Source organism: Molossus molossus, unplaced genomic scaffold (genome assembly GCF_014108415.1).
Source record: "Molossus molossus isolate mMolMol1 unplaced genomic scaffold, mMolMol1.p scaffold_m16_p_16, whole genome shotgun sequence".
Lineage (NCBI taxonomy): Eukaryota > Metazoa > Chordata > Mammalia > Chiroptera > Molossidae > Molossus > Molossus molossus.
In genome coordinates, this window is record NW_023425351.1 from 62,478,091 (window position 1) to 62,498,897 (window position 20,807).

At 50.0% G+C, this 20,807-nt stretch overlaps 1 protein-coding gene across 3 annotated transcripts in view; it reads left to right on the forward strand.

The window, feature by feature from the left end:
* ZHX2 (zinc fingers and homeoboxes 2) overlaps positions 1-20,807 on the forward strand; it is a 143,289-nt gene that overhangs the window by 75,287 nt on the left and 47,195 nt on the right. The gene's annotated exons all lie outside the window — the stretch shown is intronic.

The following is a 20,807-nucleotide window of genomic DNA, read 5'->3' on the forward strand; positions in this document are numbered from 1 at the left end:
TGTTCATTGGCCAGGTGTCCCTGAGCCAACGCCAGACAGCTGCACACATCCCAGATGTGACCCCACACACCTATGTCTGTGATGGCAACTCTCCAAGCACAGTGGGGGTTTTGATCACAGCCTCTGAGAGGCCCTTTTGTACCAGGTCCCCAAGGGATTTACCAGCTTGCCACACCATGGAGATTGGCCCAGGGTCCAGCCACGCAGATCAGAAGAAAAGGCGTGGGGAGCCCTGTGGGAGGACAGTGAGCGGGACTCCCCAAGGGAGTTGGGCCTCTTTGGTAGGACCAGTACCACAAACTTGAGTCACCAAGACCTGGGGCCACTAAGCCTGAGAAGAACTGCACCCCAGAGCCAGCGGGGCAAATTGCGCAGGAGGGACACCCGTCTCAGACGAATGGGAGGGTCTGAATAACGAGCACCCCCCGCTTCCTTTGTGCTTTGTGACTGGGCCTTCCTCCCCTGGGCCTGGTCAGTGGCAGCAGTAAATATTTACCAAGGGCCCCTGAAGGCAGAGCGCCGTGGGAGGCCAGAGATGGGGTTTTCCTTTGAGACGTGGACAGCCTGGAGAGAATGGAGCTAGGCAGTCATTGCAGAGTGCTGAGTGCTGGGATGGGGGAGGCGGAGGAGGGGGGAGGGCTGAACAGAGCATGTGAGTCGTGGCCTGGCTTCCTAAGCAAGTCTTCAGGCAGGAGTTGGGGTTTGAAGACAGAGGCCTCATCCTTGATTCACAGGCCCGGGCACATAGTAGGTGCTCAGTAAGTGGCTCAGGGTCCCTGAAGTTAGACGGCCCGGGTTCAAGTCCTGTCTCATGCACTAGCTGTGGGGCCTTAAGCACGTTGCTGACCTCTCTGTGCTTCAGTCTCCTGTCTGTACAATGGGGACAATGATAATACCTACTGCATCCGGTGGCTGTAAGGGTTTGTGGGATCAATTCAGGTCCAGCTTCTTGGCCCTGCGCCAGTTTTATGTAGCAGGACGTGCCCAGTAAATAGTAGCCCTTATTCTTGTCCCGTGAAAAATTGCTGTGGGCAGCTGTCACCTTTCCTAAAGGGCCTGTGTCACGCCACTGGAGCCTAGTAGAAAAGAGTGAAGATGAACAGACAGCTGATGAAGGAAAGAGACGAGCCACAGGTGACAGTGTCCTCTCTCAGTGACAACTCAGAGCCAGAGGACAAAACCCTGGGACACCATCAGCATATAGGAGGTGGGACCAGAAGAAACAGCTCAGTCAGGAAACCAAGTGCAACCATCCCAGGTGCCACTAGTATGACATTCACTCAGCCCTGATGGGCTAGTCATGGAGACCCCACTGGAGGCACCTGGTTCTTCCACAGGCCAGGAGGGACCTCGTTCAAGCCACACCCAGTTCCACAGCGTGGGAGAGGTTCTCGGTTCCTTTCTCCAGGAGTGGACCAGACAGCATGTCTGAGCTACGGGAGAAGTAGAGAGAAATGACACCCCACCCTTCCCTACTGTCCGTCTGAAACTCGGCCCTAGTGCCTTGCCCTCAACCCCATCCCATGTGGTCTCAGAGCCCACGGTTCATTGACCAAGGAGAAGGTGACACCTGCGCCTAGTAGGTAACCATATTTAAGTGGGGATTTGATTGTATTTGTCAGACTTTGGGTTACAAGATAGATATCTACTTCACATTTTTGTAAGTGTAAAACAAAAAAGCCATTTGTGTAACTAAAAGGTCTGAGCTGGTCTGGCCTTGTGGGTCTCAACAGCGTCCGCAGGTGATGTGTCTCTCCATCTCTTGACTCAGTTTTCTTTTGTGTGGGCTTCCCTTGGTGACCCCCACTGGCAAACGCCCTGGGGTTGGGAGGTTCTGGTCACCTGTCCATCCCGAAGCCCAGGGCTGTGGTTCAGTAGCATCAGAGTGGACATGCAGAGGAGGCCCCTCCTCCTGCTGCCTTTGGGGGACGTCTTTGCTTCTGGTGCCCCCCCCCCCCCAGTGCTGACGAGGCCACTCGCATCATAAACAGGATACAGTTGACCCTCGAATGGCATAGGGGTTAGGAGGACCTTTTGACTCCCTCAAAATTGAACTAATAGCCTGCAGTTGACCAGAAGCCTTACCGATAACATACTCAATTAACACCTATTTTGTATGTTATATGTATTTATACTGTATTCTTACAATAAAGTAAGCTAGAGAAAAGAAACGTTACTAAGAAAACTTACAAGGAAAATACATTTACCGTATTTATTGGAAAGAACACACAAATAAGTGGACTCGCACAGTTCAAACCCATGTTGTTCAAGTTTCACTGTACTCGATTCCTGTTCATTTCCTCGGGCTGCTATACAAAAGTGACTCTGTCGCTTACACCACACAGATGCATCAGCTGACAGTTCTAGAGGTCAGACGTCTGAGATGGGTCTCCCTGAGCCTAAATCAAGGTGTCAACAAAATGCTTTCCTTTCTGGAGACTCGGGGAAATCCGTGTCCTTGATTTCCAGCTTCTAGAGGCCTGACTTCCGGAGCTCGTGGCCCCGTCCAGCTTCGAAGCCAGCAACGGTTGTCTCTCGGGCGTTCTCACCCCAACACTCTCTGCCCCTCTCCCACCGCCAGTGGGCCCTGGTGATTACATCGTGCCCACCCAGACAGTCCAGGATCATCCCTTTATTTTAAGATCAGCTGGTTTGCAGCCTTAATTTCTTCTCTTTGCCGTCTCAAGATGCTGGGGATCAGGGTATGGCCACCTTTGGGGCTGCTGTTCTGCCTGCCCCAGTTATTGTTACAATGTCATCAGTTCTAGCATCACCCGGTACTTGCAGTGGCCACGGCTACTTGCTAAGTCTTTTACGTGCCTTTAGCTCACTTCGTCCTCATAACCACCGAGTGTGGGGCACAGCGAATATCCCCATTGAGGAAACTGAGGCACCGACAAGTTGATCATTTCCAAGGTCACAGATGTAGTGACAGTAACGCTGGAGCTGGGTCACCGTTCTGCCAGACCCCCAAGGTCTGGCTTTTGAACCAGGATGTCAGCAAATGGAGGATATCAGGAGTCTTAAGTAATAAAAAATAGAGATTCCTTCTGACTGTGGAGGTAGATGGGGTGGTAGCAAAGTTGTCTAGCGCCAGACCACATGGGTTTATGTCCCAGCTCTGCTCATTACTAGCGGTGTGACCTTGGCCAGGTCACCTCACTTCCTTTTGCCTCCCTTTCCTCCATGCTAAAATGAGCATACAAAGCTGAAGTGAATCACCAAGGATGATTTTATTTTGATTTTTTTATTGAGTTAACTTTGGTGAATAATATTATATGTTTCAGATGTACAATACTATAATTCGATATCTGGGTACATTATAGCATGCTTACCACCAAAAGTCTAGTTTCTGTCTGTCACCATATATTTGATCTCATTTACCCATTTTACCTTTCCCCTCTGGTAACCACCATTCTGATGTTTATATCTATGAGTTTGTTTTTGTTTTGTTTGCTTACTTTTTGTTTCATATTCCACATGAGTGAAATCATATGATTTTGTCCTTTTACGTCTGACTTATTTTACTTAGCACAATACCGCCAAGATCCATCCATATCATCGTAAATGACAATATTTCATCTTTTTTATGGCTGAGTAGTATTTCAGTGTGTGTGTATGAGAGAGAGAAAGAGAGAGAGAGAGAGAGAGAGAGAGACCTTCTTTATCCATTCACCCATTGATGGACACTTAAGTTGTTTCCATAGTTTTTTTTTTGTTTTGTTTTTTTTTTTTTTTTAATCCTCACCCGAGGACATTTTTCCATTTTTTGCACAGACAGAGTGGGAGGGAGAGAGAGGAAGAGAGAGAGATTGAGAAACATCGATGTGAAAGGGACACATCGAGTGGCTGCCACCCGCACGACCAACCAGGGCCGGGGACAAACTGCAACCGAGGTACGTGCCCTTAGCGGGAACCGAACCCGGGTCTCTCTGGACCGCAGGCGGACGCTCTAACCGCTGAGCCAAACCGGCCAGGGCTGTTTCCATAGTTTAGCTATTGTAAATAATGTAGCAATGAACATATATCTTTTCAAATTTGTGTTTTCATATTCTTTGTATAAATATCCAGACGAAGAATTGCTGGATAATATGGTAGTTCTGTGTATAATTTCTTGAGGAACCTCCATACTGTTTCCCATAGTGGCTGTACCAATTTGCATTTTTACCAATAGTGTTTGAGGGTTTCCTTTTCTCCACATCCTCATCAACATTTGTTATTTCTTGTCTTTTGGTTAATAGCAATTCTAACAGGTGTGAGGTGATATCTCATTGTGGTTTTGATTTGCATTTCCCTGATAATTAGTGATGTTGTACATCTTTTCATGTACCTATTGGCTATTGGCTATTGATTGGTATATCTTCCTGGGGAAAATGTCCATGCTGATCCTCTGCCCATTTTTTAATTATTTTGGTTGGTTTTTTTTTAATCCTCACCCAGGGATATTTTTTCATCTGTTTTCAGATAGAGTAAGAGGAAGAGAGAGAGAGAAAAACATTGACGTGAGAGAGACACATTGATTGATTGCCTCCCACACTATTCTGACTAGGGCTGAGACTCTTTGGTCCACAGTCCCAACACTCTAACCACTGAGCCAAACTGGCCAGGGCTAATTGGGTTTTTGTTGTTGATGAATTGTATGAGTTCTTTATATATTTTGGATTTTAACCCCTTATCAGAAATATTATTTTCAAATATCTATTCCTATTTGGTTGGTTGCCTTTTGTTTTGTTGATAGTTTCCTTTGTTATGCAAAAGCATTTTAGTTTGATGTAATCCCGTTTGTCTATTTTTGGTTTGGGGTCAAATTCACAAAAACTTCACTGAGACCAATGTCCAGAAACTCACTTAGCGCCTGTATTTTCGTTCTTTATTGCTTCAGGACTTACATTCAAGTCTTTAATTCACTCTGAGTTTGTTTTTATGTATGGTATAAATAGCAGTCTAGTTCTGTTCTTTTGCATATGGCTCTCCCATTTTCCAACATTGTTTGTGGAAGAGACTCTTCTTTCTCCAGGGTATATTCTTGGCTCCTCCATTGTGAAATAGGTGTCTATACACGTCTTCATTCTGTTGCATTGGCCTGTGCGTCTGCTTTTCTGCCAGTACCGTGCTGTTTTAATCACTGTAGCTTTGTAGTGTAGTTTGAACTTGGGAAATGCGATACCTCCAGCCTTGTCTTTTTTCTCAGGATTGCTTTAGTAAAACAAATTCCTGGACCCAAATTTTTCTTTTTCATGCGTCACTTCAACCCACTCTTAATGGGACAAAAACCCATATAAATATCTTTCATTTTGCTTTTCTTTTGTCCTCTATGTCCTCATGAGGCAGATGGCAGGGACCCACCAACTATGTCTATCTCTGAGCAGCCTGTGACCTAAGAATGCTTTTCTATTTTTAAAGGGTATTTTTTTAAGGGATAAAGAACAATATGTGAAAGAGACTGCATGGGACCCGCCAAGCCTAAAATATTTACTATCTGGCCCTTTACAGAAAAAGTCGGCCAACCTCAGAAAGTACACCCGCAGTTGAGTCATCAGACCTGGGATGGACCCTGCAGGGGCTGGTCGGGGCCCGATTAGACATTCAGACCATGAGAGCACTGTGGGGCCCCCCTTGCTGGTGGCTCTCACAGTCCTGGTGGTGGCTGCAGCCGTGAAGGAAGGAGAAGAGGTGGTGGGCAGATTTCACTGAGCATTTACTCTGGGCAAGCACTGTGGTGAGAGCTTCATCTCCTAATCCCCTCAGCTGTCCTCTGAGGACGCACAGTTCCCAACCCTTGGACACGTAGGGACACAGAAGCTGCTCGGGGCAGAAAGTCACTGGCTCGTGATGACACAGTGAGAGGAGACGGGGCTGGGGTGTGAGCCCAGGCTTCCGACCCGACGCTCTGCTCCTTTGCCTCCCGTTGTGGCCACCACCTCCCCTTTCAGGCAAAGAAATCTCGGCCCCGCCTTCCCCCAGTTCTCTCCTGACCTCTTTTCCCCAGTTCTCTAGCAAACGTGCTTTTCCACCGTACAAGGGGAAGAGCTGTCAGAAACAACTGAGACGTGAACATCTAAAATTTGGTTCCAGCAATCATCCGTCCGACCGTCCGTCCACCCTACACGACACCAGGAACTCATGTGAGCCCTCATCCTTGGCAGGAACAGCTGGGGAAAACCCCGGCCCCTAGATCCTCCAAATTTAATGCTACAGGGAAGCTCATTAAATAGCACCCAACGCTTGATTAATATGCTGCAATTCCGGCAGCGCCGGCTCTTTCAGCACCCCGCCCCCAGTTACCATGACGACATTATTTTAACAAACAGCTCCCTAATATTTAGTGAAAAGTATGCCCCTGACAGGTGAGCAGAAGAGCGACCACACGACAGAGGGTCTGTGAGGACATTTTTGCTCACGCCATCAGCACCCCCGAGCCCTGTAGGCCACCAGGGCCAGGAAAGGCACGTGTTCGGGGGGAGGGGAGCCAACCTGATGCCAGGCCTCCCTCACGCGCAGCAGTTGAGGGTTGTGGCTTCTTCAATGCGGAACGTCACACCGGCTCCATGAGGACGGGGAGCGTGATAGCATTATTAAATGCTCCTTTGTACACTGATCTGCTAATTTCCCCGCTGCTCGCCCGAGGCCGCCGAAAGCCTTGTTTGCTCCTGGCGTCTTGAGTCGAGCTGGCTCGTGGAGAGCCCAGAGCACGTGTGTGCCAGGGTGAGGGTGCGCGCTCCTCTTCTAGGCGCCATCTGGTCCCACCTGGCTGAGTCAGTCACAAACAGGTGCAGGAGCCAGGGGACCCGTCCTCTGCCCTCAAGGGGGTCAGTGCTCACGGGACAGACCAGAGGGGGCAGAATGTTCGTGGCCGTCTCCACCACTCTGATGGTCCGACTGTGTGTTCAGCACTCGGGAGGCACACATTAATTACTTATTCCAGATCCCCAGTGGGAGATGGGTGAATAACTATAATAAAGTAGGAAGAGTGCTGTCAGGGTTATCTATTAGCTGTGTGCCCCAGGGTGTGTCACTTAACCTCTCTGTGCACACTCAGTGCTCTCATCAATAAATTGGAGACAGTAGCGCTATCTACATGACAGCCTAACTGTTGTCGTGAGTTTTTTAAAAAATGAAATAAACATGCTGAACAAGCACTAAAACAGTTATTGAAATACTCAAAGGAGTGGACACATGGTCAGTGTTAAATAATCGCTCTCTGGGGTTCTAGGTTCCCATGGCACTGTGCATATAAGTATAATAATAGCTGACATCTATTACGGGCTTGCGATGCTCAGTGTTGGATTTATACTATCTCACTGAATCTTCACCGGCAACCCTGCGAACTTTCATTATCGTTGTCCTCACCTCTCAGATGAGCAGACTGAGGCTCAGAGGGATTGGGGAACTTGCCCAGAGTCTTGAAGCTTGTCGTGGGGGATGGGAATCCAGTCTGTCTGCATTTACCTCCCAACAAAACACAGAGTGCAAGGAGCACACAGATGGTGCTGTGGGCGGGCGCGCCGGTGGGCTCGGGCAGGGCCGTCGAGGGCCCGTGGCCGTGGATGCCCTAAGGTTCACAGGTTCTCATGGGTAGAGGACAGGATTTGAAGCTGGGGGAGCAGTTCTAAGTAGGAGGACTCTGAGGGGTTTGGGGAAGCTGCACTTGGAAGAGAATCATAGTCTGGTTGACTCTTCAAAAGGCAGTTCTTGGCATTGAGTGGGAGCATATCTTAAACAAGATGACCTATTTATTTAAAACATACCTTGGATTTTTATTTAAGATACATGGATTGGAAGAGGATGAGTGAGGCATACGGGGGAGAGCAAAGCTTTTCGGGTTTTCTATTTCCTCGTATCAGGATTTAATTGGAATAGCATGACAATGTCTGTATCAAGTGTGTCTGTATATGGAAAATAAAAACACTGTGTGCCAGTACCTCCAAAAGCAGAGAAAGAAGCACAGAAAGGAAGGTTCGGGTTGTATAGTAATTTTCATTATAATCAAAGCCATAGTGTAGTACATTTCCTAATATATAGGTTTACCAGCTATTTATTGCCACAGTAGTGCTTCGTAACCAACCACCACCAACCTCACTGGTGAACAGAAGTCTTTATTTAGCTCACAATCTACAGGGTTCTGCCTGTCTGTGCTGGGTTCACTCATAGCCTGAGGTCAGCTAAGGGTCAGGTAAGTGGCTCGGTGATCTTGGCTGGGCCCTTCTGTATCTTTGTGGTTGGATGGATGCTGGCTGGTCCAAGATGACGTCAGTTGAGATGACAGGGGTGAGTTGACAGAGTTCCACACGTCATTCGCCTTCTAGTAGTCTTGCCCAGGCATGTTCTCATGCGGTAGCAGAGGAGTAAGGTCAGTGCTCCTCCAAGCCTTGGCTTGCATCCCCTCTGCTAACAAACATCCAGTCGGCCAAAGCAAGTCACGTGGCCAGAGTCTCAGTGGGAGGGCTCTCCGAGGTCACGTGTCAGAGAGCTTGGACACAAGGAGGGGTCCTGAATCGGGACTGTGACTACAATCAATAACGTGTTTCCCAAAAATCCAGTGGATGAAACCATCCAGACATCTTGGAGGAGCGATCCTCAGGCAAACTTAGAAAAGTCACATCATTTTCACTGGTCCAAGAGCCACGAGATGGACTTGACCTCAAGTGAGCCTTCAACAGGTGGCGTTGAAGTCAGCATCTGTGTCCTCAGCATCGCACCTGATCCCCAACCCAAAGCACCTGCACGGCACGTAGACCCTTGGCTAGAGGAACGGGACCTGGTGTTCTCCCGACAGCACTAGGTGTTGATGCTCTGCTCCTCCTAAGCTGCTTCCCCGCAGGGCAGGAGCAACACCGCCCTGGGAACCTAAGGTTAACCGTGTGCCTCCCTGCAGACCTTGGTACCCAACGTTTGCCCCAAAGGCAGTCTGCCTAGAAATGTGCCAAACAAGAACAGCCAAATGAGAACAGGATGTCTTTATTCCATGTCACTTTTTCCATAGTAGCCCAATACCTTGAGTTTATTTTGTACTTGATACTTCCCATAGCAAGAAGGACTAGCATTATTCCCAGTTCACCGATCAGGAAACTGAGGCCCAGTGAGCTTAAGTGACTTCCTTAAAGCCAAGTGTGTAATTCAGCCCTGCCTCTCTCTAGCACCACCCATCTCCAGCTCAGCGCTACGGCTGCCTTCCCATATTTTCTTAAGACTGTTCCAGTCCTGATTCTGTCCCCTGCAGACGTGTGGCCTTAGATACGTCACTTACCCTCCCCTGGCCTCTGGAGAGAATCGTCTCTCTCTGATAGGGGTGTGATGAGAAATAGATGCGTTTCAGATGAACGGCTAAGATTCTCGAGGACTGCCCTGCAGTTGGAAATGTTCCTAGCACTTTCATTGAACCCTCAAAACCACCCTCAGAGAAGTGCTGTTCCCGTCCCATTTGTATGGGGCGAAGCTGAGGCTCATTGACATTGAGTGACCTGCCAGGGGCCCCACCAGAAGAAGCTGGGACTTGGACGCAGGCCATCTGCTTCCCACACAAATCTCCAGCAAGGACACCACCGATCCGAGCTGCCGTCGTCCCTTTGGAACGGTGAGAGTCGGAAGAAAACATGCCGCCGGAGGAGCAAAGGTAAAAGCGTGCCACCAACCTGAAAAGCATGTCAGACAGAGGCTGCCCAAGCACCTGGTCCCCTCAGATGATAGGAACTCACATTCAAGAGCCCCTGACTTCATGCCCCAAAAAACAATAGGAAAAAAACACCTACTCCAGCCCGGCTGAGTGGTTCAGGTGGTTGAGCGACGTCCTGTGCACCGAAAGGTTGCCAGTTCGATTCCTGGTCAGGGCACATACCTGAGTTGTGGGTTTCTCTCTCTCTCCCTCTCCCTTCTTCTCTCTCTAAAATCAATAAAAACATATTTTTTAAAAACCCTACTCCATCCAAAGCTTGCGGTCCCTGACCCAATGACTCAGAAGGCAGTGACATCATCTGAGTTTTAACCCTGCAGCACGGATGCGAACAGATGCCTTCCATGCAGATGAGACCCCACCGCCAGTTCATTTGCGGGGCGCGGGAGCATTGCTGAGAGGGTCCAGCTCGAGCACGTGGGCCCCTCCACCCTCGTCCTCGCCCATCGTGTGTCCAGGCACCTGGAAGTCAGAGCCGCCGAACTCCTGCAGGGAGGGTGGATAGGTGATAGATGAGGCAACGGAGGCCAGAGCGCTCAATTTTGGCCGCCAGCCCCTAGGGGAGGCGAACATGGTCATGTCTGCATAACCCTGCCTAAAACTCTGTTTCTTGGCATTCGATCTCGAGTCCTCCGTAAGATGGGGATAATAGTGGTTATCTCAGAGTTGTTACGGGGATTCAATAGTTCATCTGTGTCCTGTGCTTGGAAGAGCACCGCAGAGCCTCCCAGAACATCTTTTCGTTCTAACGCGGGTAAGAGGCTGCAGGCACTTAACTCTGGTGTATACCCAGCAGCCTGTGGCGACGCTGATTTCATTATACGTCGTTTTGCTTAAAGTCGCAGACCCTATTGGCCATGTTAGTGAGGACTCACTGTACCTAGAACAAAGCCCGGGATCAATAGTACCTATTGCCAATACTGTGTGCATTTTGATGAATCATGAACGGAAATGAAGTCGTCTGATCAATGTAATTTGTGGACAAAGTATCAGGACCTCGGGGTTAAACCACAAAAGTGTTTTGTGTGGTGAAGACACATGAGTCCGCTGGGATAGGGGACTTGCCCAATGACACCTTGCTCGTGAGAGGTCCCTGGAAACTGGAAGCTTCCCTCACCTCAAGATCTTAACCCTTTCGGCTTTTCCAGGCAGCCTGACTCCCGAGAAGGGACTCTGTCCCGTCCCCAAGTCACCCATTCTATCCTCCCCCCACGATTCTCACAATTAGAGAAGTTCCTGCTTTCATGTATCTAATGGAAACCGCCCCCCATCCCCCCAGAAGTTCCAGCCAGCAAACTTGACAGAGCTGTGAACACAGGTTGGCATTAACCGTGCAAAAAGGATACAGTGTGTATCTGAGAACACTTAATTAAGCATTAGGTTTAATTAACGTAAATCAATCTCCCTCCCTGCTCCCATGCCCCCCTCAAAAAAAGGGGGCTGTTGAAGCATAGTCCCTAACCGGAAGTTCTGATTTTAGCAGTTGGTAATCACACTCAAATTGCTAACTTGTTGTCTTAATCTGTCCCTGAGATAGCAGCCTTCCCTGTGTGATTAATCTTTCCTCTCTTTGGCCACGTTTCAGATACAGACAAGCATTGCACTGTGGTCTATCATGTTGTGGTTATTGTTCCCTGAAAGGGGTGAATGGAAACAATAACCTTTCCTTGCATAATTCTTCAAACGCGCGTGCGTGTGCACACACACACACACACACCCCTTTTTATTTTTAATTCCAAAGCTAGCGATAAGCTTTGCACTTTTGCAACTACTGTGACTATGGTCCCTTGCCTCCACCCTCAAGGACTTTCATTAATTTTTTATAAATGTTCTTCTCTCTAAAAAATAGTGACCCGCCCTGGCCTGTTTGGCTCAGTGGTTAGCGTGTCGGCCTGCGGTCCAGAGAGACCTGGGTTCAGTTCCCGCTAAGGCCATGTACCACGGTTGTAGTTTGTCCCTGGCCCTGGTTGGGTTGTGTGGGTGACAGCCACTTGATGTGTCCCTTTCACGTCGATGTTTCTCTCTCTCTCTCTCTCTCCCCTTCCCACTCTATCTGAGCAAAAATGTCCTCGGGTGAGGATAAAAATAAATAAATAAAATTAATTAATTAATTAATTAAATTAAATAAAAAATAGTGACCCCAAACAGCAAAATAATGAAATACACAAAACTGGACCTTGGGTCCCCTAGAATATCTCCCTCCCGAGCCCACAGGGACAGCTGTGATGCGGCTCCTCTTCCTGACGTCAGCCACCCTGGTCTAGACCCTATCATCTTGCATGTGGTCCTGAGCGGTCTCCCTTCTAACAGTCTTGTTGTTTGTAATTCACCCTTCGCTTCTTGGCTCGTTATCTTTTTATTTATTTATGTATTTACTTTTAATATTTTTAATTGATTTTTAGAGAGAGGGAGAGGGAGATAGAAACATCAGTGAAAGGGAACATCTATTGGCCGCCTACCGCATGCCCCCACTGGGGATTGGGCCCACAACCCAGGCATGTGCCCTGACCAGGAATCGAAGAGTCAAACCAGAGACCTCTTGGTACATGGATCAACGCTCAACCAGTGAGCCACACCGGCTGGGCCCGTTATCTCTTTAAAATACAAACCAAATCACATCACTCCCAGGGATTGGAATCATCTAAAGCAGTGGTCCTCAATCTTCCTAATGCCGCGGCCCTTTAATAAGTTCCTTATGTTGTGGGGACCCCCAACCATAAAATTATTTTCGTTGCTACTTCATAACTGTAATTTTGCTACTGTTATGAATTGCCATCGGAAATATGTGTTTTCCCATGGTCTTAGGCGACCCCTGTGAAAGGGTCATTCGACCCCCAAAGGGGTCGCCACCCACAAGTTGAGAATCGCTAATCGAATAGCTTCTCCCTACAATTGAACCAATGTCCAAACCCCTTTCCCCGAACCCTAAAAGCCCCACTTTCTCCACCTCTCCAACCTCATTTCCTACCCACACCCTTTCCGGTGGGCTCCAGCCACACTGGCTCTCTTCCTGTGGCTGAGATGCAACCCGCCTGAGTCCACCTTACGGTTCTGTGTTTGCAGTTCCCTCCATGCACCGTGTTCTCCCTTAGCCTGGGTTCCCTGGGAAGCAGAGGCTGGTTGCCCTGGCAGGTGCGGCTCAGTTGGTTGGGGGTCCTCCCATGCATCAGGAGGTCGCTGGTTCAATTCCTGGTCAGGGCACGTGACCGGGTTGTGGACTCGATCCCCGGTGCGGGACGTGCAGGAGGCGGCCAATCTGTGTTTCTCTCACTTTGATGTTTCTCTCTCATGCTCCCTCTCCCTTCCTCTCTCGCTAAACAAACAAAAAACAATCGATGCAGAAAAGAAAGAAAAAAAACAGAGGCTTATGAGGGAACAGGGTGGAGATGGGGGCAGAGGTGCTGGCCCAGGCGGTAGCGAGAATGAGGGGGAAGGAGAGAGAGAGAACACCGTGCCACGGACGCACTGTCTGCTGACTGCGCGCTTCGGAGAACCTCCAGCCGCTCTGCCGTACTGCAGCCTGTGCTCCCGAAACCCACCTCGGCGTGCACAGTTGCTCACGGAACAGCACAGGGCTTTGGGGGGACATTAGGGACACAACACTCAAAAATATTCTCGTATCACGTTAAAAATAATAATTTACTAAAAGCGGTAGCGATAGTTTTATCCACAGTACACGTGGTTTAGAAATGCACCAGTACTACAATAACTGTGGTAGTTTTCCTTGCGCAAAGATGAGGCACTGGTGTCACAGGGATTGCAGGTGTGGGTGGGTTACTGCGAAAGGGGGTAAAACTGGATGGAAGTTGTTAACACCAGGTGTGGACAGGTATAGCTCATAACACACAAGGTAAACTGAGGCCGCTGGCCCGCGTTTCAGGTGGGAGCAGGGGTACATTTTGGGTATTTCTGTGCGGCTCAGTCTGTTCACGGATGAAATCGGTCACAGCAAATGCAAAATCTGTGGTACACCCAACTTGTTCACTAGTATATCAGTCATGTTGGAACAAACCTACATTTTCAAACCAAGCATTATAGCAAACCTACATTTTCAAACCAAGCGTTGTAGCAGATCTGTCAGGAGTGTGTCTCAGAAAAGCCCACAGGGGGGGAAAGGGGAATTCCTCTGCCAGCCCTTCCCTCTCCTCTTTCATGGGTGTTAACAACTTTCATCCAGTTTTACCCCCTTTCATAGTCCCACCGGCACTAACTCTGCGGCTCCGTGTTCAGGTGCTGATCTGGCCCCTCCGGGTGGCCAGTGGAGAAGCCACCAGCTTTGGGGACTGGCCTCGGGGTCCCTGGGGACAGCGCTGCAGCAGCCCCATGTCGAAGGTGTAAGGTTGGCCATGCTGATGTCTGGCCCTCACGGGAGAGGGAGGGAGGACTGAGAAAACTGGTGGAATCGGGAGCAGGTGGTAGAACCCAGGGCTCTGGTGGCCCAGTAAATTCAGCAGGATTAGGGGCACCTACCCTGGGCCCAGCACCTGCTCTTTCCTGACTCTTATGTGTCCCGCCTCTGGTTCTCTGTGTGTCCACTTAAAGACACCTCCTCAGGGATGGAGGTAAGGACCACACTCAGGGTGGTAACAACACTGCAAAGTGCAAACAGGCCCTGGCCGGTTTGGCTCAGCGATTGGAGCATTGGCCCGAGGACCAAAGGGTCTCGGGTTTGATTCCCGTTCAAGGACACATACCTGGGTTGCAGGTTCGGTCCTGGGCACAGTCGGGGTAGTGCAGGAGGCAAGCAGTTGATATGTCTCTCTCACATCCATGCTCTCTCTCTGTCTTTCTCCCTCCCTCCCTCCCTCCCTTCCACTCTATCTAAAAATATCAAGGAAACATATCCTTGGGTGAGGATTAACAACAACAAAAAAAGCAGAAACAGAACAGTGGAGCTGGGAGTGACGTGATCAGGGACCTGAAACAGAGTGGAGACTGGGTGGCTGGAGGCCAATTACCCGAGCAGGCAAGAGGCAGTGGCGGGCTCGACCAGGGTTAGAAAAGTGGTGGGAAGTGGCCAGGTTTGGGGCATATTTGGGGAGAAGAGCCAACAGGAGTTGCTGGTGGATAAATTGGGGTAAGCAAAGAGGTGGGTTGTTGCCTGTCGCTGGCGAGACCTTTCTGGCTCCTGGAAAAGCCACTGGGTTTCCGTCGGAGGAGATGGGCCTGCCCCTCTGAGCAGGACGATCGAAGCCCGAGAAGCCAGGGGGAGCTGTGGACCAGGTGTGGGGCCCGTCGGCTCCAGGGGAACCACGCAGAGGCCGGCCTGCGCTGCGGCGTGTTCAGCTGTGATCAGCGCAAACACGCCCAATGAGAGTGAGGTTCAGGGAGATGTCGGGAGGCGGGGCCACCTCCGAACTGCCTGGTAAAGAAACCCTCCCAGGAAGTGATGTTTGGGGTCGGAGGTTTGGGGTGGCCTTGGAAGTCCTCGTCGTAATGGCACTGACAGTAACAAAATAATTTAAAACTCTGCTTCTCAGCAGTGGGAGGGGTGCAGGCGCAGTTGCCCCCCACCCCAGGGGGCATTTGGCCATGTCTGGAAACATTTTTTTTTTTTTATCCTCACCCGAGGACATTTTTCCATTTTTTGTTCAGGTAGAGTGGGAGGGAGAGAGAGGAACAGAGAGAGAGAGAAACATCAATGTGAAAGGAACACATCGAGTGGCTGCCACCCGCACAACCGACCAGGGCAGGGGACAAACTGCAACCGAGGTACATGCCCTTAGCGGGAACCGAACCCGGGTCTCTCAGGACCGCAGGCCGACGCTCTAACAGCTGAGCCAAACCGGCCAGGGCTGGAAACATTTTTGGTTTATCACAGTTTGAGGCTGGGTTGCTGCTGGCATGTCATGGGGGAAGGATTTTGCAGGTGGCTAAACGCCCTACAGAGGATATGACAGCCCCCTTAGCAAAGGGGTAGCTGGCCCAAAATACCCACTGTGCCAAGGTCAAGAACCCCTGACTTCAAATATCATGAGCATGCAACCCGGGGGAAATGGTTAGCCAGCCCAGGGCAGAACCCCGAGTTCCGGAGCACTGGCCGTGCGGCCTGCCAGGTTCTGCTGCCGGCTGCCTCTGGCCCAGGGTTTCTTGCTCTGCATATCTGGGAGGCGTTGGTAAAGAGCTGAGTTCACACATGTTAGATCAGCATTTCAGAAAGGCCTCCAGTTCGGTGGGGAGTGTTGTTTTTTGTTTTTGTTTTTTTAATTAAAATGCACAAAAATGCCATTACAAGTTAGGCATGGTGTGCCAAACATTGGAAACAGCCAAGATGCCCTTGCACAGGTGAAGGACTAAGCACGCCATGCTACACGCATGCAACGCAGTGCCATCCGGCCGTAAAAGGGGTGAGCTCATCAAGCCGAGGACGGACTTCCAGTACAGGCCGGTGAGAGGAGGAAGCCAGTCTGACACTTACACGCCTTGAGGCTCCGCCTCTGTCACAGTCTCCTGCAGGCACCCACAGGGATGGGCAAGGTCAGTGGTTCCCAGGGACTGGGGAGAGAGAGGGGGTCATAGGTGAAGTACAGGTGGTGGTTACGGCAGTGAAACCATTCTGTGTGACACTGTAATGATGGATACGTGTCATTATACGTTTGTCAAAACCCGTTACGTGTACGATCCAAAGAATGAACCCTCAACCCTAATGTGAACCGTGGGCTTTGGTCAATGATCGAGTTGGTTGCATGGGTACTAGTTCATCAGTTGTAACAAATGGACCACGCCCGTGCACGATGGGAATCCAGTAACGGGAACGGGGCGAAGGGAAGGAGTTCATGGGAACTCTACTTGTGTGCTCTGAAAATCAGTCCTGGTTTTTCTAAGAGAAGTAATATGATATAATATAATTAACAAAATTATTATAATTATCCTAGTAGCTACGCTTCCAAAGAGGCAAGCACATAATAAAGAGTTGTCACCGCCATCATTGTTGGTGAGGATGTAACAGAACTGGAAAGGATCGGCTCGCGTCTGAAAAGCGTGGACTCAGGTCCAAGCAGATAACACGCTGAGCCTTGGATATGTAGTCACCACCACTGCCCTAGGAGGAAGGTCCCAATTATCATCGTCATTTCATAAGCAAGGACATGGAGATGCAGAGGTCAGTCACGTGCCCAGGGCCCCAGAGCATCAGAGACGGATTTGAACCAGATCTCATTGGCTGCTGGGCTCACATACTGACACTGCGTGTGAGTAGACGTGCGTGACATGGAAGAGAGAGGTGGGGGTGATGGGTGAGAGTGGACAGAAGGAAAGAAAAGGAAAAAAAGCATTAAAAAATGAAAATGCACAAGTACACAAGTGAAGGAGAAAGAGAGGAGAAGGAAGGAAGTGGGGGGAAAGGAAGTGTCAGAGGAGACGGAGGAAGAAGGGAAGGAGCCGTGTCCCCGAGAGCTGCCTGGAGCTGGGCTGGGCAAAGTAAGGTGTCCCAGCATCCCCTACCCACCCCCCCACCCCCACCCCCACCGCGCTGTGTCTGGGTCTCTTCCTGTGGGCGTTGCCGCCGCCTCCTGCTTGCCCACTAGGGCTCATCACAGGATGGCGTGGTGGTAACCCAGGCTGACCAGTGTTTCCCTTGGGCTCGGGCCAGCCTGAGAGCTGCATCTGAAACTGGCCTTCCACGCTGGGTGGTCCTGGAAAGCTCCTATCACCCAAGTTGTGCAGAAGGTTCCAATCCAGCAGCAAGAGCCTCCGCCCGTCTCCAGGGGTGTTCCCTTTTCAAAGAGTGTGAGGACCAGGCAGCAGCCACCCTACCCACCCTCCCATGTAGAGGAGCAACCCATAATCCCAAAACGCCGCCTGTCATCCCGCAGACTGTGCCTGCGTTCAGAGTCCGGACGCACAGAAACAGCCACTTGACTCCTTCGGAAGGTGCTAGAATAAACTGCCCGGCGCCACCCAGTTTCCTGAGGGCGTCTGATCAGGTCACTCTGAACCAAACTATAAACGAAGATCCAGCTGCTCCACCAGCATTTTCACACCCTGTCTAAGGGGATGTCACGCCTGGAAGGAAAGGTGGTCTCTCTCTCTCTTCAGCCTCTTTCCGAATTCTGCATCGTCCCCTTTTACCCACCTTGGCGTCTTGAGCCGCATCCTCACCCACTAACAAAGAAACCCACCTCAAGACCTGGGACTGGCTTCAGAGCCAGACAGGTGGCTCTGTGACCTTGGCCAAGTGGCTTTCTGTCCCTGAGCCTTGGTGTCTTGGTCTATAAAGTGGTAATAACAGCAGCTACTAGAACTTAGGTTCCTTGATCTCAGGATCCCTTGATCTTAGGGTGATAGGAGCTTTCCAGCTAATTGCATGACCCCAGCCAGGGCCGGGGACAAACTGCAACTGAGGTATGTGCTCTTAGTGGGAACCGAACCCGGGACTCTCTGGACCACGAGCCAATGCTCTAACCGCCAAGCCAAACTGGCCAGGGTGGGCTTTTTTTTTTAATTAATAGATAAGTGAACAAAAATCACTTCATAATGTTTCTGTAGGGATTAAATGAGATACTATGTGCATAGGGTGTAGAACAGAATTGATGCTCGAAAAAATGCTAACAGCTGTGTCAGGAGCGTGTAGTCATTATCTTGTTATATCCTCCCAAGAATCCCATGAAACAGGTCTGGCTGTGCCCTTTTATGCAAGAGGAGACCAGAGAAAAGGGCAGGGAGTAAAAGAATTTTTAGAGCGGTGCTCATCCCTTTTAATAAAAACTGTACCTGCCCTGGCCGGTTTTGCTCAGCGGTTAGAGCGTCGGCCTGTGGTCCAAAGAGACCCGGTTCAGTTCCCGCTAAGGGCATGTACCTCCGTTGCAGTTTGTCCCCGGCCCTGGTTGGTTGTGCAGGTGGCAGCCACTCTATGTGTCCCTTTCACGTCAATGTTTCTCTCTCTTTCTCTGTTCCTCTCTCTCCCTCCCGCTCTGTCTGAACAAAAAATGGAAAAATATCCTTGGGTAAGAATAAAAAATAAATAAATAAAATAACTGTACCTTAAAAAAAAATGTCACAGCAAGGACCTGTAGGAAGGTTCTAGAGTCAGTCCGGGAAGAAGAGACTTGAGCTTTGGATCTAGACTGGCAGATGTTTCTGCCTCCCTCCCAAGTCCTCTGCCTCTGAGGGGCATCCCAGGATGGGGCAGGATGAACCCCCCACCCCTGAATTTGCCATGGTCCCCTCCTGTCTGCAGAGATCTCCAGCGGAGACATCGAGTGCCCGGCTATGCTCTTACCAACAACAACAGTTATCCTAATAACTGCGGGCTGATGAATCTGTGATTGCAGAAGAAGAAAAAATGAAGAGTGAGCTGATGGAAACTCTTAATAAAGCTTATTCTTTGGGTTGAGTCTGGCCTGGCAGGTGGGAGGACTGGGGATCTTTCTGGAGCATCCACGGGAGATTTTAGAAGAGGGTTCTTGTGGTCCAAGAAGAATGCTCGCATCCTGAATGCAGCCAGGGTGACGCGATCCGGTCCATATCCGTGACTTGAGGAGTCTGGGCACCAGTTAGGACAACGGGGAGATGAGACGGGCTGAGAGCAGAGTCGTTTATGAATTCCGACTGCGAAGGCCTCATAGCAATCGATCGGATCGCTAACACTTGAGCCCTGTGAAGCCAATTGTGCTGCAGCTGTTCCAGTGGCCACACCCTCCTCCAGGGCTGTGCCGGGCTCTCCTGCGAGGCCTCACCCCCTCGGTGTCCCTTCCGCATTTCTCCGCCTAATTTAATTGCAAATGCCCTTAAGTGCCCACACCTCCCCTGCGACGTGATTACTATTGGCGCTTCAATTTGCCACCACCTGTGTGCTCCCTGCAAGAAAGCGAGCAGGAGAGCTCCGCGTCAACATTAATTGCAACTTACTCCGGTTCCTTGGCGATGACCCTGGGGAGAGGGGCGGAGGAAATCAATTCTGGTGATTGAAAAACAATATGAGAACTGAGAGGCCACACTGAGATCTTCTGGAATGGACAGAACAATGCCTGTCTGAGTTTCCCATCCCTGGCTCAACTGAGGCTGCTTCTCATTCAACACAGTGCCATTCGAACATTCCCTGAGGACATGCTGTGTGGGAGGCCCCAGTCACCAAGGCTCAGAGACGGGAAGCCGTTTGGCCAAGGGCACACAGCCACCTGTCTGGCTCTGAAGCCAGCCCCTGCTCTGTTGCCCCCACTGCCTCCCTGGGTCCGAGCACAGTGCCGGGTACAGGGAGGGCTTTGTGGATGCCGAGGCTTCCCCCCACCCTCGCCTGCTTTTGTGCAGATCGATTACACGTCTTCAAGGAGAGAACAGTGCTTGGAAATTAGGAGATGATGGGGTGACCTCAGAGAAGATGTGAAGCCCTCTGAGCCTCAGTTTTCATGGCTATCAGTGGGTATAAACACAACACCTAAGGTTAGATAAACTTCCAAGCAACCAGGATATAAGAACACACTTTAAAAACCTTGCCTGGCTGGTGTGACTCCGTGAGTGAGCATCGACCCAGGCACCAAGAGGCTGCTGGTTCGATTCTCAGTCAGGGCACATGCCCCGGTTGTGGGCAGATCCCCAGTGTGGGGCATGCAGGAGGTGGTCAATCTCCCTCTCCCTTCTTTTCTCTCTCAAAATCAATAAAGAAAAAAAATTTTTAAACAAAAAACTATGATGTCTTGAGATAGAATGTGCTATTTCTTGGCACCCTGATGGGCCCCAGATGTCTTAGCCGCCTCTTGAATAGAAGCCTGGGCTTCTCCTCCCAGGGTCACTTCTAGGTCATGAGAAGCCTAGTGGTTGTGACCACGGTTAAAATTCCAGCTCCCACTCACTAGTTATGTGACTTTCAGCAAGTTGCTAACCACACTGTGCCTCAGTTTTGTCACCTGTTAAATCGGAATAATAATAGGACATACCTATCTCAAAGGGTTGTTCCAAGAATTAAGAGATCTTACTCTGGGTTTATTCGTAACACCATTCATCAATGCTTTCTGGTGCCACGGCCCTGTTCTGTTCTTTAAGAATTCAGTAAAACCTTGAGAGTCTAAGACATCGCTGATCATTACGTTTCTTGGTCTGAAAATCAAGTCTAATGGTTTCCGGAAAACACTGTGTCCCACTATTTGGTTTTGAATTTATACCCTTCAGACAGGGAATTTTTTGTTCTGTCTGTTTTGGT